Raw genomic sequence first — 5,778 nt, 5'->3', positions numbered from 1 at the left:
TTGTGGATATAACAATTAAAATTCCTCACAAAGTTGAAACAACTTAAAACTTTTCTGTTCGGTTAACGATTCAAACAGTTATAATTGTACATGGCTTAGAAGTTAAGAGTAAATACTGCTTTCTTAATTATGATTTTTGAGTAAATGTTTTTTTCCGAGCTCCGCATGTGGACGTCATGACGTCATGACGTCTTCTCTCTTCTCTCTAACCTGAACGACGTTGACAGAAAATTCTGTTCAATATGGCTGCCCTTCTCGAGCGACTGGAGAACACATTTGGAGAAACTTGTAAGTAAAACGGAACCTTCGTTATGTTTATTTTTTCCGTAAAAAAGCAAGTATATTAATATGTTGCAGCCAATAACTTGTTTTCGAATGCGCTGTTGTGTTAAAAAGCACAGACCCAGGTGGTGAATAGTTGTTCGCGGTTGTTCGCGCTCTTTTTCAAACATAGATTATGTCGTCAGTTTTACAGTTTTAACCGATTAAAACACAGTTTTACGAAGAATCACACATAAAGAAAGGGTGTTAGTGATATTTTAACGACCCCTTGCCAACGCAAGAAAGTTGGCGTTTTTACAACAGCAGCCTCATTGTTCGGCAGGTTTTGTTTTTTTTTTCTTCTCATTAGCATCATTCAAAAGTGACTTAGCTAGCAGTGGCAACTTCTATCTAAAACAATTGAAATATAGCAAGGTGTTGTATATTTAGTGTGCTGATAAGGTTTTCAATATTTTTATTTTTTCTTCCAAGGCTGAAGGCCAAAGACAAAAAGACAGAAGAAAAAAAAATTCAGACTGCAATTAATTTCAGGTGGAGACAGTAAACACAGGTGAGTTGAAAGATCTATTGAAGAAACCATTCATTAAGTCCCTTAAGGTGAAGATTTCATATATTGATAATGATAAAATTAACACAAATTAAAAGTTTCACTGATAAACACACAATTTTTCCTTGCTTTGAACCCCATGTTCTATATAAATCACAGCTCTGATCTGGAGAACACTATTTTAAAATACTGTGTAGGGTTTTTGTCAAATGATTAAGAAACATACTCTCTGTCACAAGAGACAGAAAGGTTGTATCTTAAAAGAAAAGTCTCCAAAATTTAGTAGAGTCTGATGTCATGCAGTTTCATAAACATGTATTCTCCCCAAAGAATGACACCTGAAAACTTTGCGTTAAATGAACTTTTCTTTTCCCTTTTTAGGAGGCGCCTGATATCAACGTGAAACGCACTGCAGTACTTCGTGCCCTTCCTGTATACCTGCGGGAGGAGGACCCAGAATTCTTTTAGACATGTAATGTAAGTGTATTTTTGCATTACTTAAATTCTGCCAGTAAGATAAAATGCTATGGATTTTTTTAAATACAATTTAATACCCTAGCAGCTACCAAATTGTACAAACAAAATACCCTCTCTGTAGAAAACCCACACACACACAGGTCAGGAGCAGGGCACAGGCGTATCACAGCACTATGGCTATGCTGCAGGTGGCCCAAAAACCAGGCTGAAGTCAAGATTTAGTTTCTTTTTGAGATAAAGTCATGAAATAAAAAATTACTTTTTTTTTTAGAAAAATAATAAAAATACAAATTATGTAATGCAAGAAGCTAACACATTAATGTACATTTTTCAAAAAAAGTAGAGTACCCTAACTCGTTACAAAGTAACCCACTACACTGCTGAATGTTTTGCTAGATTACAGGTCATGCTTGTCACATTCTCTCAAACCAACCTTACTTATTTAATTGGGGCGATCGTGGCTCAAGAGTTGGGAGTTCGCCTTGTAATCAGAAGGTTGCCGGTTCGAGCCCTGGCTCCAACAGTCTCGGTCGTTGTGTCCTTGGGCAAGACACTTCACCCGTTGCCTACTGGTGGTGGTCAGAGGGCCCGGTGGCGCCAGTGTCCGGCAGCCTCGCCTCTGTCAGTGCGCCCCAGGGTGGCTGTGGCTACAATGTAGCTGCCATCACCAGTGTGTGAATGGGTGTGAATGTCTGGATGACTGAATATGTAAAGCGCTATACAAATACAGGCCATTTACCATTGATACTGTGTCTATTCCAGGCGGACGCATTGGATGAGTCGACCCTCATTGACACTCCAGTTGCCCTTCTCACAGTGGTTACCGACGGCGCTTCCCAGTCCAGTCCATTTTACTTCCTCAAGCATGGCTGTTTTGGTGAAAGGCGACTAGGTGATGCGTGATATTCCCAGATTTGCAAATGCATTTGCTTTATTGTTTGGCTTGATCTATGCTCTGCATTTAGACTACCCCAGGAAGCTGGTTCACACATTTGCCTTAGTCCAAAATATCTTCATGGGGCTTGATGACGGCAAACCCCTGAAACCCCTGCCTACATGCTCTTAAGGAATATAAGGCAATGTTTGTTAGGACACGCACTCTGTTACTGAGCACTTTGTTTGAAGCACTTTAAGCACTTTAAGTTTACTACAGGCTTTGGGTGGATTTAACTCCATCAGTTTACCTAATTTTCCTATACTTGACTGCCTTATCTGGTTATTTGGAAGCTGATCGTCTTTGTACCCATTTTAAAAAATTGTTTTTCATTTCTATTTAAAAAAAAGTGATTAGTATTTGACTTTTTGTTTTGCATTTTTGTGTATTTTGAGAAAGATGCAATTAGGACTGATGTCGTCCTTTGTGAGTTTATAAAAAGATAAATGTTCTACACAGAATTTATAATGCTCACTTTATGGTGCCGATGTCCATGTTAGTTGTTTTATAAAAACATTTGTGATGTTTTTAAATTTTCATGAAAAAATGTTAAATAAACAAAATGTAAAGTAACTGAATTTCCGTACTTTTTTTTTTTTTTTAGTAGTCTACACTCACAACATAAATATCTTTTAATTAATAATCAGATAATTTGAGTTTAGGTTGTAATATAATTGCATTGTGTTGCATCAAAATAATAAACTACAAGAAACACAAAAATATTGAAATTAAAGTATACAGTCTTTGAGTAAAGCTCAATTAATAAAATATAAAATATAATTTAAAATTTTTAGGTTAACAATAAATACAAATTTTGAGTACCCCATACTTAGAAGATATGAGTTTTTGTACTTAAATCTTTTGAGGTAATCAGTTTCCACAAAAGTTTTAAGTTCAGTCAACTTGTTCGGGTTTACAGTGTGGTAAAGACCTATAGTAAACGTTTGACCTCTGTTATTGCCAACAAAGGTTATGTTACAAAGTATTGAGTTGTATTTTTGTTATTGACCAAATACTTATTTTCCACCCTAATTTACGAATAAATTCTTTACAAATCCTACCATGTGGATTCATGGATTTATTTTTCACATTCTGTCTCTCACAGTTGAAGTGTACCTCTGGTGCAAATTACTGACCTCTGTCATCATTTTAGGTGGGGGAACTTGCACAATCGGTGGCTGACTAAATACTTTTTTGCCCCACTGTATTTACTATGGCATTGTCTGAGCCAATAGCTATGTCATCTCAGTTATCAGAGAAGCAACCCATAATTTGTGACACTGACATCAGATTACAGTTAGGCTATTATTGCATTTATTATTGAAAATACTGATGGAAATGGTGATCAGAAACATACCTCAGTTGCTGATGATGGCAGGCAGCATTTATTTTGGGATTGAAACAGAAAGCTGCAATTGTGGAGGTCAATTTATAACAAACACAAAGTTGTCATAGCAGAAAAACCAGTGATTTTCAATTCAGTGCTGCATATATCTATATGTATATGTAATATATGCAATTTAACAATAACTAACAGATTTTGATTTAGGTTACATGACAATGTCAGGACCTCTTGGGCCCTCTTGTAGGTACAGGATAGCATAATATATAATTATTATGGGTTTTTTTTGTTAGTGTGCACAATTGTCAAAAGTGTCAAAAGTGCACCTATTATTCAGTGTCCACAGATTAATGAATCCTTAGTGATGAGTGAAAGTCCAAACAACATTTCTAAAAGCAGAAAGGTTTACAACAAGCTACTCAATTTGAGGAGATATTTTTTAGTAATGCCATAAATTGCAGGTCCTGTGGGTGGGTCAGAATGGTTTATGGGTTCAGGTGTACTGGGTTAAAAAATTGACAAAGCTGAAGTCCAACTATGATAAAAACTCTACATAAACTGTCAAGCACTCACAATACACATCTACACAGGACGGTGCAGGTCTTCTTATGAGCTGTCAGTCAATACTTATAGAAAATATATCAAAAATAATTCATATGTATTGTATCAGATGTCCCTCTGCTTTGAGCTGCATACAGCAATTATTACCAGTGCAATTTTGGCACTGTCCATGGTGCTGAAGTTGCACTGCTGCCTTTATACTTTGAGCTTGCATTACTATTGTAGTCAAATATTAGAACACTCATTTAATAATGTTGTTCAACATTATTAAAGTAGCTACTCTGAGAAACCTAATGTTTGTTCAAAAAATTGTTTGCTAATAGATGAGCTAGCTTTATAACAAAATGTCTCGGGGGTGCCATGAGTGCAGCATTTACTATATATATATATATATATATATATATATATATATATATATATATATATATATATATATATATATATATATACAGTGTTGGGAAGGTTACTTTTAAAATGTATTCCATTACAGAATACAGATTACATGCCCCAAAATGTATTCTGTAACGTATTCCGTTACGTTACTCAATGACAGTAACGTATTCTGAATACTTTGGATTACTTAATATATTATCATGCTTTTTACAACAACGTGAATGTACTATTGCTGTGTGATTTATTACTATTACTGAAAGTCCGCGACTCCGAACTGTAGTAAAGGGACCTCTGACTAATACGGCGGGGTCCCTGTCGGCTCGTAGCCGAAAACTAGCTTTACTTTGTTGTGTGGGTCAACTTTTCTTGCGAGAGACAGAGAGAGGCGTTGAAAGGCTGCTCCAACGGAACTTATTGTTTCGGAGGAAAACACAAACACGGTGTACAGTCGAGTCTTAATAGCGTACTTACAACTGGGCTCGTCAGGCACTCTTCTTGGCTGAAGTGGTTATTATTATATTTACATGCTTCCAGCTCCCGTTTTTCCTCGATGACAACTCGTACCTTTCCACTCGCCTTTTTCTCCCTCCTCGCGCTCACAGACCCATAACGTGTATGGCAGTCCATTCTCCCTGCAACACGGACTACACTGGCCATGATGCTACATTCTTTAGAGCTATGCTTGTAGCATTCTGCCTGTTAGCTTAGCACAAATACAACGAAAAGGCGCTCTCTCACCCAGGAAACACAGTCGCAGAGAGAGAGAGCGCGTCGCCCTGTAACCATGGCAACGATAACGCTGCCGCCTGGAACAACAGAACGTAGCTGTCAAACAAAACCCAAACAGTCCTGACCCGCGACAAGATGAAACAGGAAAGTACCGCAGTGTAATCCATTTATTTCAACAAAGTAACTGTATTCTGAATACCACCTTTTTAAACGGTAACTGTAACGGAATACAGTTACTCGGATTTTGTATTTTAAATACGTAACGGCGGTACATGTATTCCGTTACTCCCCAACACTGTATATATATATATATATATATATATATATATATATATATATATATATATATATATATGTACCACCGGCAGATAGAGGAGGTGGCTGATATCCAGAAATCCTACCAGTGGCTGGACAAAGCTGGACTGAAAGACAGCACAGAGGCACTAATCATGGCAGCACAAGAACAAGCTCTGAGTACAAGATCCATAGAGGCTGGGGTCTATCACACCAGGC

The 5,778-nt window shown here is 37.1% G+C and overlaps 1 long non-coding RNA gene across 1 annotated transcript; it reads left to right on the top strand.

Annotated features, from left to right (window-relative positions):
- Positions 1-214: 214 nt before the first annotated feature.
- LOC146678245 (uncharacterized) lies at positions 215-2,851 on the top strand. Its single transcript, XR_014912184.1, has 4 exons — positions 215-288; positions 754-832; positions 1,211-1,306; positions 2,069-2,851. It is a non-coding gene; the product is annotated as an uncharacterized LOC146678245 (long non-coding RNA).
- The last annotated feature ends 2,927 nt before the right edge of the window (positions 2,852-5,778 follow it).

Source organism: Rhamphochromis longiceps, linkage group LG1 (assembly GCF_057381845.1).
Source record: "Rhamphochromis longiceps isolate RC_006_pf linkage group LG1, R_longiceps_female_GT1.1, whole genome shotgun sequence".
Classification (NCBI taxonomy): domain Eukaryota; kingdom Metazoa; phylum Chordata; class Actinopteri; order Cichliformes; family Cichlidae; genus Rhamphochromis; species Rhamphochromis longiceps.
Note: the sequence above shows the minus strand (reverse complement) of the source record. Positions and strands in the feature narration are given on the sequence as shown.